The 12,413-nt window shown below is 39.4% G+C and overlaps 1 protein-coding gene across 3 annotated transcripts in view; it reads right to left on the bottom strand.

Moving 5' to 3' along the window:
- PRLR (prolactin receptor) overlaps positions 1-12,413 on the bottom strand; it is a 170,090-nt gene that overhangs the window by 147,199 nt on the left and 10,478 nt on the right. The gene's annotated exons all lie outside the window — the stretch shown is intronic.

Raw genomic sequence — 12,413 nt, 5'->3', positions numbered from 1 at the left:
CCTTCTCTCACTGTCTCCCTCTCTGTCAAATAAATAAAATCTTTAAAAAAAAGATTGTCAGTTCTTTCATAACTGATCTACAGGCTTAATGCATTATCCAATTACCAATGAGAGATAGTATGTGTGTGTGTATACACACGCATATACGTACATACATATACATATATTTATACACACACACACACACACACACATACACACACACACACACACACACATGCTTTTCTAACTTTTAAAAATCATTTTAGAGTTTACCCAGAACACACGGACGAGAGTAGATAAATTAATCTTGGAAGTGAAAAGTGATGAGAGGATACATGTCCTAACAGTTTAATTGTTTCATAAAACTCAAAACCAGTACGGTGCTGGCCCCCAAACTGACTGACATATGGCAATAAAGCTAAATTATTCTGCAGTAGACCCTAAGATATGCCCAAGAACGGAATATATAATTTATGCAGGGAAAAGGGGTGACTGATGCAGCACATTCTTTGCCCATCACCATTCTCTCTCCCTGAACTACTGTCACCAGTGGGCTCCCCAGTGCTCTTGCTCACATCCTCTGCCGGCACTCCCCTCCCCTCTGGCACGTACACACTCCACACTGTAGTATGCACACGGGACATTTAGCATTTAGGTCACTGAACAAGAACCTTCGCACATACTGTTTTTCTCTGCCCCAACTGATATCACCCAGTCTCTTCATTCCAACTGACATCACCCTGTCTCTTCATCCTCAGCTAGAAAGCTGCTTCATTCCAGAAGCCTTCTCTTAACTCAGCGCCCAAATTAGGTGCCTCACGCCACCTGTACTTCCTCTCACAGAGCTTATAATGTGCCATGTTACACATAAAGTGTAATAGAATGTGCCTGGCTCCTGTCTGTCTTCCTCATTAGACTATAAGCTCTGAGAAGCCAAAGCCATCCCTGTCTTGTTCTGTTTTATTCCCAGTATGATGGTTTCTGCCTGAGACATAACATTCATGAAGTATTATTGAATAAACAGCTATCAAGGTATAACAAAGGAAAGCAGGGATAACTTTCAAGCCATAAAAATCTATAAGTGTGTTTATCAAAAAACACTTTACACAGAATTAAAAGAGAAAGACCAAACTGGGTAAAAACGTGTATAATAAATATTATAGAAAATAGGTTAATACCCTTAAAATAGAAAGAGTTCATTTTTTAAAAATTGAGACAATATTGAGAAACAAATAGAAATCTTGACAACAGACATAAAGCGTAATTCATAAAAGAAGACATATGAAGGGTGGTAAATGTCAGAAAAAGATAATTATGCCTAGTGATCAAAGAAATGAAAGTTAATATTATTTTAGACTTATCAAATTGGCAAACTCAGTAAATTCCTATGAGGGAATGTTAGGACGGCTTCAAAAACATGTTTTCAGAAACATATAATTGATTATCATGTAACATTAAGTTTTAAAAAGAAGTTTCGAAAAAATATATATTATTATATATATTAATTAATATATTATATAAATTAATTGATATTATATATAATAATGAGAGAGGGAAAATTTACCATTATGTAAACAGTAATTTTTTCTAGGTGGTAGGATATGGGTGATAACAATTTTCTTTATTTCCTTCTATAATGCCAGAAAAAAGTAATTAAAATTTTAAGCCCATATAAAATTCCATTTTTCTAACCAGTCACTGACTCCTCGCATACTCTATGATATGCTGAGCTGCAAACATTTATATTTTTATGCAAAATTACCTTATTTTATCTCCTTAAAGTATCAAATAAAATCAGACTTTCTCAGACTCCAATGATCTTAAAACATTTCTTTTCCCGGGTCAAATTTGATTGGCTCTATTTCCTCATTATACTGTAAGCTCTGCATGGGAAGAGACCATTCTGCTCACTATTATTTCTCCAGCCCTTGGCATAGTTTCAAAAATTGGAAGGGGAGGTGAACCATGAGAGACTATGGACTCTGAAAAACAATCTGAGGGGTTTGAAGGGTCGGTGGTGGGAGGTTGGGGGAACCAGGTGATGAGTATTAGAGAGGGCACGGATTGCATGGAGCACTGCGTGTGGTGCATAAACAATGAATACTGTTATGCTGAAAATAAATAAAAAAAATACAAGACATAAAAAAATAGTTTGATATATTTGTACCATGAATTTTGCAGAGTTACTCGCACGGATAATTATGATAAATTTTAATTTGAACGTTGGCACAGAACTTTTTCTTTTCTTCCAGTTCGGGGATCGATCTCACAACCCTGAGATCATGACCTGAACTGAAATCAAGGGTCAAAAGGTTAACCAACTGAGCCACTCAGATGTCCCTGCACAAGCCTTCTAAAGACAACACAGTCCCTCTATAACTGATCTCACTAACCAGGTTAACTTTTCCCACTGGGTCAGGAGGGCCGAGGAGAGAATTCAGTGCAAAAGTAGATGTTCCCAGATTAGTAGTGTAGTCCTGTCAGGGCAGCAGAGCTCATTCCAGAGCTGTTTGGCCCATTGTGCTGAAGTTATGTCCCAAATTTCTCCCCTCATAGAAATGTCATTTGTGTAAACTCTGCTTGGTTGGTTTCCATCACAGACTAGCTTTTACCAGAGCTCCTCACTTTAAATTTCTACAGGATGTTAGCTTTGCTTTCACGCTTTCAACCCTCCAGAAAGCTTAAGTGTGGTCCACAGCTAAGATTTAAAGGAATTATGGAATGCATCAGTAGTCAGTTCAGAGTGTTTTGCAAGAGCCAACGTTTCCTTTTCATGTGATCCACTTTGCTCTTCCAAAAAATCCTCTGGGTTTTCTCAATTTCTTCCCCACTTTCACTTTTTTTTTTCTTACTTAGTTTACTGCTTGCTGCAGGCAAAAGGTACAACTGGGCAGCTTTAGGAAGAGATGATGTGACCAAGCTGAAACCCTCCAGTCCAGTCTAGTCACTACACTACAAGGACCCCCCAAAGCCCAAAGAGACTCAGTGATGGAGGTGTATAGTGAACAAGGATATGAGGGAGGAGGACATTGAAGGACAAATAATGAAGATTACAACAATTCAGTCTACCAAGATATAAAGCTATCACAAGATATGGTTAATAGCAAGAGACATAGGGCTAAGGTAAAAAGATTTATTCCTAATACAGTAAATACCTAAAATCTCTTTGCATCAGAAAGAGTTAAGGAAGGGGAAAAGGGGGACGCCTGGGTGGCTCAGTTGGTTGAGCGGCTGCCTTCGGCTTGGGTCATGATCCCAGCATCCTGGGATCGAGTCCCACATCAGGCTCTCTGCTCAGCGGGGAGCCTGCTTCTCCCTCTGCCTCTGCCTGCCACTCTGTCTGCCTGTGCTCACTCTCTCTGACAAATAAATAAAATCTTAAAAAAAAAAAAAGGGGAAGAGGATTTACTACATTATCCATTAGACAGTTAAGAGACTTGTTAGCTCAAGTCGTGTTTGTTACTGACTACAAATATTGATAGAATAAACAAAGATTTTTTTTTTTGTTTAAAGATTTTATTTATCTATTTGACAGACAGAGATCACAAGTAGGCAAAGAGGCAGGCAGAGAGAGAGAGGAAGAGAAGCAGGCTCCCCGCTGAACAGAGAGCCCAACGTGGGGCTCGATCCCAGGACCCTGGGATCATGACCTGAGCCGAAGGCAGAGGCTTTAACCCACTGAGCCACCCAGGTGCCCCCAAAGATTTTTAAAAATTCACATATGACAACATATTTATGATGTAATATTATTTAAATATTAATAAATCAAACAAAAATTTAGATACAATCACATCTGGTGTGACATCAGTTTCATAATGTATTATATAACATTAACTAAAACATTAATATATTAAACAGAATTTAGTCTGAATTAAATGTGTTATGACAACAGATGGATGTTGAGGCACCAAGAGAGTCCAGAACAGGGGTCAGCAAAATAAAGCTCATGGGCCAAATCTGACCCCTTGACTATTTTTGATAATGAAGTTTTATTGAAAATTGATCTCTCTTCTGAGAGTAGTGCCCAGAATATTGAGACCATTGTTAAGGCTGGAGCTTGTAGTTGAATGTAGTTCCCATGTGACAAACTGATACCAGCTGGAAGGCAAGGAGTTGTTATTTTGGGGTTGGCAATATTAAAATCCTTTCCTATTTTCTAAAGCATCAAATCCCTTAGAGAATTGAAATTTTCTGTCAAAACCAAGGGGAAAACCATCATGAACCAGCAGTTCATGATGAAGATCTTGACTTTGAGACATGATGTTTGAGCACTTCATGCACAGAACTAGGGCTCTGACTCAGTCCCCAAGTCCAAGTATGAGATTCATTAAGGTGATTTCATTTTTAACCATCATCATCAATAATCAGTGTCATCCTTCCTCTCCCACTGAATGTCTGCCATGTCTGGGCAAATTCACCCACAAAATAGAGGTCTCCATAGCTCCTGCCTACCTGCACAGAAGAAAGATTCCTGGAGAAGCTTAATGCTTTGCCTCTGAATAATGTCCTAGGTCTTTGGATAATCAGAGCTACCTATCACATTGTATGATAATCATGTCCTATTGGAAATTCATTGCTTCCAAAGTGAAAAGTTCCCAGTCAATGTCCACTTTTGTAAAGTGGGTCTCCATGAAATACCACTGTGGGAACTGGTTTTGCATTTGACCTATTCTTAGTTTCCCGAGAACTTTGTTGAGAATCCATAAACATTCCTTATGTTCCACTTGAAGATTTCCCTAAGCCGCCATATGTGATTTTGATTTTTAAAGAAACCCACAACCTTTCATGTGGTTACACAGACATTGTGCCCTAGGTTTCCAAGTATTCCTCTTGCACATTACTGATTCTCAGTAGTGACAATCAGGATATTACTGATTCTCACCTTAACAATACAACACAGGATATTTGGAGCCCCTGTTACTGCTGTTCCTATACCTGCTTTAGTTTTGCAGATATTTGCTGTTGGATTCTTACTACACACTTTGTTCACAAACGGAAGTGTCCTTTTCATACCATCAGACACAACTGTGTTCAAGGAATTAGAAATATATGGAAAGAATAAAAATGAAACTGAAAACAACAACAAGCATCTAAACCTAATTGTTTCTTCTGGTGCAGTCCACAAACTAGTGCCACACAGCCACCAAATCTGAGGCTCCCACCGTGGGACCACAGGAAAGCAGGCAGTTTTCGCCCTTGTAATTGTTGGGTTTTCCACAAAACCCGTTATCATTTCATCTCTCACAAATGGAAACAGATATGCTTTGTTAGGTTGGTTTTTCCATCCTGGGTGCCTGGGGCCCAGTTCTTCTAGAAGCATCCAGCCTCTTGCTATACGGGCCTTTGTCTGGTCTGAGGCCAGCCTGACACCTTTCTAGCATGAGTGAGAAGCCATGTTTTCACCAGCAATGTGATTTCTGCAGCACATTTCCAACATTCCCCATTGTGCTTGCAAAGGTACAACCTATTTCTGAGCTTTTCCATTCGTCTTGGCTTTACTGGAGGAAGAACAGGTGCTTCTTCACTTCCCTCATTTCTCAGAATTGCACATTGCCCAACCAGCTCTGCTGGCATCAAATGTAGGGCAGCTGGAGAAAGTGTATTTAGCTAATCTCTGAACTTCATCTCTCTTGAGGAGTTTTCTTGAATACTTAACCAGATTTGGGTTCCAAAGGCCCGTGAACTCCAAATAATTATGTATCTGGCTATAAGCGCGGGCCTGAAATGCACCATTTGGGGCTGGGTGTGCAAGTCACCAAATCAACAAACTATTGTCATCTCTGAGCCTTTCTTCTATGTGCGATGTGCTGCTCTAACCATCCAAACACATGGGGTCATGGGAGAAGGGCTCAGGCTCATTTTGAGGGCCAAGGATAGAGAAGGTGTATGTCATCCTTTATTGTACTCCATCCTCAAAGCAGTCCTGGAATGTAGGCACTATCATCTCTGTTTTCACCAATAAGAACCCTGAAGCTTAAGAGAGGTTTAGCAAACTTTCTATGGATCCTTTCTAGTGGCATGACTTTGAAGAAGTCTCAGCAGAAAGAAGGAATATGCTGCTTTAGTACGCTGGTAAATTCTTTTATTTTTTTTAATTATTTAAATTTATTTTCAGCATAATAGTATTGTTTTTGCACCACACCCAGTGCTCCATGCAATCCATGCCCTCTCTAATACTCACCACCTGGTTCCCCCAACCTCCCACCCTCCACCCCTTCAAACCCCTCAGATTGTTTTTCAGAGTCCATAGTCTCTCATGGTTTACCTCCCCTTCCAATTTCCCTCATTCTCTTCTCTAACTCCCCTTGTCCTCCATGCTATTTGTTATGCTCCACAGATAAGTGAAACCATATGATAATTGACTCTCTCTGCTTGACTTATTTCACTCAGCATAATCTCTTCCAGTCCCATCCATGTTGCTCAAAAGTTGGGTATTCATCCTTTCTGATGGAGGCATAATACTCCATAGTGTATATGGACCACATTGTCCTTATCCATTCGTCCATTGAAGGGCATCTTGGTTCTTACCACAGTTTGGTGACCGTGGCCATTGCTGCTATAAACATTGGGGTACAGATGGCCCTTCTTTTCACTACATCTGTATCTTTGGGGTAAATACCCAGTAGTGCAATTGCAAGGTCATAGGGAAGCTCTATTTTTAATTTCTTGAGGAATCTCCACACTGTTTTCCAAAGTGGCTGCACCAACTTGCATTCCCACCAACAGTGTAAGAGGGTTCCCCTTTCTCCACATCCCCTCCAACACATGCTGTTTCCTGTCTTGCTAATTTTGACCATTCTAACTGGTGTAAGGTGGTATCTCAATGTGGTTTTAATTTGAATCTCCCTGATGGCTAGTGATGATGAACATTTTTTCATGTGTTTGATAGCCACTTGTATGTCTTCATTGGAGAAGTGTCTGTTCGCATCTTCTGCCCATTTTTTGATATGATTATCTGTTTTGTGTGTGTTGAGTTTGAGGAGTTCTTTATAGATCCTGGATATCAACCCTCTGTCTGTACTGTCATTTGCAAATATCTTCTCCCATTCTGTGGGTTGCCTCTTTGTTTTGTTGGCTATTTCCTTTGCTGTGCAGAAGTTTTTGATTACACCATACACAAAGATAAACTCAAAATTGATAAAAGACATCAACATGAGACAGGAATCCATCAGAATCCTAGAGGAGAAGATAGGCAGTGATCTCTTCGATATCAGCCACAGCAACTTCTTTCAAGATCCGTCTCCAAAGGCAAAGGAAACAAAAGGTAAATTCTTTTATAAGGACTGCCAGCTAGAGGTGCCATGTTGGTCTGCTGATTAAATGCAGGAAAAAAGGGAAGTGGTTGAACTGAATGACACAGATGGGATTTTTGAGAGACTTACAGGCTCATTAATCATGCTAAGCTCAGACCCCACACTGAGTCCGTGCCCTTGGAAATTTTGCCTCACTGTCTACACACTTGTTGGTCTCCCCATTAAATCATGGGTTCTTTGATGAAGGTGAAATTAATGACTCCCATGAATGGAGTGCTTTCTTGGTGCCAAGGGTTCTATATACTCTCTTCTTGTCTTATTCTCCCATCAACTGTGGAATGGATGTATTTGTGTCTTGATTGTAGAGATGAGAAAGTAAGGCACAGTGCGGTAACTCTCACTCTAATATAAATCCATCTGGATTATTTGTAAAATCACCTTTGAAAGCATATGCCTTCCAATACCCACACATGGACATCTCATGTAAATTCATCTCCTCCTCTGTACTTGTTGGATGAACCCTTCTCCGAAAACTCATCCTCTATTAGCCACACTTAATGATACACTTGAGTTTAGACAGGAAGTTCTGGGACCAATATAGAATCAGTGTTAGTAGGACTGGGAGGTCTGCAATAGAAAGCAGGCTCTGGTTTCAAGGGATCATAGTATCTCAGTTATGAAATAACTAAAAAAAAAAGTCCATATTCATATAGCTAGTGTATCTTCATAAAAGCATGGCATATTTTTGATAATTATCCACTAAAAATGATTGCCCATGGAGGCAATGGCTGGCTGTGAGATAGGAGAGAGAAGTATTTTTAAATGAACATTCTTTTGCACCTTGAATTTTATTTTATTTTGTTTTATTTTATTTTAAAAGGATGTATTTATTTATTGGACAGAGATCACAAGTAAGCAGAGAGGCAGGCGGTGGTGGGGGGGAGCAGGCTCCTTGCTGAATAGAGAGCCTGATGAGGGGATCTATCCCAGAACCCTGAGATTATGACCTGAACCAAAGGCAGAGGCTTTAACCCACTGAGCCATTCAGGTGCCCCTATACCTCGAATTTTAAACCATGTACAAAAATAAATAGAGTTTTAAAAGTCACAGGTCTGAACAGTGTTATGATTTCAGTGATGTCCTTTGAAAAGCAAAATCAGAAAAGTTCGCTAAGAGAGAAATAAAACTTCTAGTCAAACCCTGAATGAGGTGATGGATGGAGTCATACTTGTGACTAAACAGATCCTATCACATTGCTCTGATATTTGAATGACTTGGTTTCTGGACATATCCACATTAGTACATATTCACTCTCACTTTTTGCTGAGTACTTAGTCAAACCTGTCCAATAAAAGAGGATTACCTTTTTGGTTTGAAATTACCGTATTGGTTTGAAGATGAATTTTTTTTAAAGATTTTATTTATTTATTTGACAAACAGAGATCACAAGTAGGCAGAGAGGCAGGCAGAAGTGGGGGTGGGGGAAACAGGTTCCCTGATGAGCAGAGTGCCTGATGCGGGGCTCAATCCCAGGACCCTGAGATCATGACCTGAGCCAAAGGCAGAGGCTTTAACCCACTGAGCCACCCAGGCGCCCCTGAAGATGGATTCTTTTAAGTGAAGCTATCTATAGGGTTCTAAGCTATTTGGAAGATATTCAAAGACTCCAAATGGCTTTCAAACTTTTTAAATTAATTGGTGTCTCACTGCAGTCTTTCTAACTTAAATAAGATGAAAATCTAATGCAACTATAACTATAGTTCTCTTTTTCCTTTGTACTTTTAAAGTTATTATAACCATAGGAAATATCTGACATATATTGTATAACATTTTAAAATAATACTTCTATTGAAAAATCAAACAATTGAATGAACAGTTTGATGACTTGATTACATAAATTCAGCACTTCTAATAAATGCATTTCAGTTTCTAGAGAAAATTACACTATGGCAAATGGAGCAAAAAAATGCCTTCTATTTAACTGAAATATGTAATAAATTAAAAGTTCCATCATAGAAGATGAATTTTTACAATTATTGCCTCTACAGTTATTATTGAAGAATTCACTAAAGGGATAATCTTTAATACATTTCTTTGTATAAATGTCAATTCTGTTAAATTCATTGCTGATACTACCATTATGAAAGGAGGGAGGTCTCTTACTTTCATGCTGATTATTGGAAAACCAAGTAACTTGAGAGAATTTTCTGGAAGAAGATATACAATGGAGGGTAGAGAAAATAGTCTGGACTACTGTGTTCCCCAGGCTTACTTCACTTATAATAATGAAACTGTGGAGAGAATCTTCAATATTTTTAGAGTAAAAATGTGGTAACACATAAAGTATCATGTCATCTGCAAAGAGTGAGAGTTTGACTTCTTCTTTGCCAATTTAAATGTCTTTTATTTCTTTTTGTTGTCCTAGCAAGGACAACTGCATGTAGAAAAATGAAAGTGGACCTTTTTCTTACACCATACACAAAGATAAACCCAAAATGGATATAAGATCTAACTGTGAGATAGGAATCCATCAAATCCTAGAAGAGAACATAGCAACCTCTTCAATCTAGGCTGCAGCAACTTCTTGCTAGACACGTCTCCAAAGGCAAGGGAACCAAGAGCAAAAATGAACAATTGGGACTTCATCAAAATAAAAGTATTCTTCACAGCAAAGGAAATGGTCAATAAAACTAAAAGGCAACTGACGTAATGGGAGAAGATATTTGCAAATGATACATCAGATAAAGAACTAGTATCCAAGATCTATGAAGAACTTAACAAACTCAACACCCAAATCCCAAATAATCCAGTCAAGAAATGGGCAGAAGGCACGAACAGACACTTTTCCAAAGAAGACATAGAAATCGCCAACAGACATGTGAAAAAATGCTCCACATCACTTGGCATCAGGGAAATACAAATCAAAATGACAATAAGATACCACCTCATACCAGTCAGAATGGCTAAAATTAATGAGACAGGAAAAAACAAATGTTGACAAGGATACAGAGAAAGGGGAACCCTCCTACACTGCTGGTGGCAATGCTAGCTAATACAATCACTTTGGAAAATACTACGGAGGTTCCTCAAGATGTTAAGAATAGAGCTATCTCATGAGCTAACAATTCCACTACTAGGTATCTAACCCAAAGATACAAATGTATTGATTTGAAGGGGCACCTGCACTGCAATGTTCATCGCAAAAATGTCTACCAGAGCCAAACTGGAAAGAGCCTAGATGTCCATTGGCGGATGAATGGATAAAGATGATGTGGTTCATATATACAATGAAATATTACTTAGCCATCAGAAAGGATGAATATCTACCATTTACATTGACATGGATGGAACTAGAGAGTATTATGCTGAACAAAATAAGTCAGTCAGAGAAACACAATTATCATTTGGTTTCACTCCTATGTGGAATATAAGAAACAATGCAGAGGATCATAAGGGAAGGGAGGGGAAAGCTGAATGAGAAGTCATCAGAGAGGGAGAAAAGCCATGAGAGACACTTAACTATAGGAAACAAACTGAGGGTTGCCAGAGAGGAGGTGGGTGGGGAATGGGGTAACTGGGTGACGGGGATTAAGGAGGGCATGTGATGTGATGAGCACTGGGTATTATATGCAACTGGTAAATTACTGATAAATTATTGAGCATTATATCTGATGACACCCTTGCTGTGGTAGGTTTCTAAAGGCCAGCCTCAGATGATCTTGAAGAGCAACCAGAATTTGTTCCACAACTTATTGAGAAACTTTGAGTTCTTTCATCTTTTGAGAAGAGACCAATAGGTGGGCACAACACAGGAACTGAGTGGTGGGCAGAAGATGAGATAGGGTGAAGAGGGGGCATTTTTCCAGCAGCTCCCTGGGGCGGGGAGATTCTCTTCCCACCTTGGCTGGGTGGCTTAAATGGCATTTCCTCTCCAGTTCCGCTTCCAGAAGCCCTGGCCCACCAAAGCACCTCTTCGTGGTGGGGATTTTTGCAGGGGAAACAAGTCTGATTTTGAAAGTAGCAATTTCAGTTACAAAAGAAAGAGCGAAAAGGAGACAGAGGGAAAGCAGCACAACTTAGTGACTGAGAACCTGGAGCTCTGCTTCCAGACTCGTGCAAAACCTGGCTTTGTGACTTACCAGCTGTGTGAACTTAGATAGGTGACTTCACCTCTTTCTTTCTTTCTTTCTTTCTTTCTTTCTTTCTTTCTTTCTTTCTTTCTTTCTTTCTTTCTTCTTTCTTTCTTTTTTGCCTTAGTTTCTTCATTTATAAAGTGATAGTGATAAGAATACTGAGTCAGAGGGTGGCTGGGAAGAATAAGTGTGAATTTATAATGTGAATTATAAATGTGAATTCTTAAAACAATGCCTTGGATATTGTAAGTGCTCATTCCATGCTTGCTATTATGATGTCAGCATTTACTTGGGAAAATGGACCAATGGCAAAAAGCCGTGTGTACATGTCTGATGGCATGAAGAATTCAGTAAATGCAACCAGAGTCTCAAAAAACTCGGAAAAAAAGATAAACTTAGGAATGTGAATGTGACTTTTCTAGCCTTTACGGAAAGCGTAGTAATCAACAAAACAGTCTTATGAGACAGGATGACATTTTAAGGGTTAGGAGGTAAAAAGCAGCAAACAAATTTCTCCCTGGACAGGAATTTGATTTTTTTTTTTTCCTGCTTAAATAAGCTAACGTAAAATCCCTAATGCTTCCAAATAGCATTAGATGTTACTCCATTTTGGCTCGTAACCAGTGACCTGAGTAGGGATGGGGTGGGAGCAATGACCTCAGACAGGACTAGGTCTGCCGTTACTGATGCTGGCCTTATCCACCTGGATGGCCTGCTGACCCTACCTCCAGAATCACTCCTGAACCCCATGCTTCTTCTACTCTCCTGCCCCCATCCTAGCTGATCCATCCTTCCCTGCTGGACCTGCCACATTCCCTCTCTGCTTCCAGTCTACACTGCATTCTCCACCCTGAAGCCCAAGAGAGCTCTAAAATGCAATGTAGAACACGTTACGCTCGATTTTGTCTTATTTTATTTTCCCTCCCTTCTCCTATGATCATCTGCTTTGTTTCTAAATTCCAAATATGAGAGATCTTACAATAATTGTCTTTCTCTGATGGACTTAGTTTGCTTAGCATAATACTCTCGCGACAAACCCTAAGAG

The sequence above is a fragment of the Mustela nivalis genome, assembly GCF_964662115.1.
Source record: "Mustela nivalis genome assembly, chromosome: 3".
Classification (NCBI taxonomy): Eukaryota; Metazoa; Chordata; class Mammalia; order Carnivora; family Mustelidae; genus Mustela; species Mustela nivalis.
The sequence above is the reverse complement of the archived record's forward strand: the minus strand, read 5'-3'. Positions and strand labels throughout refer to the sequence as shown.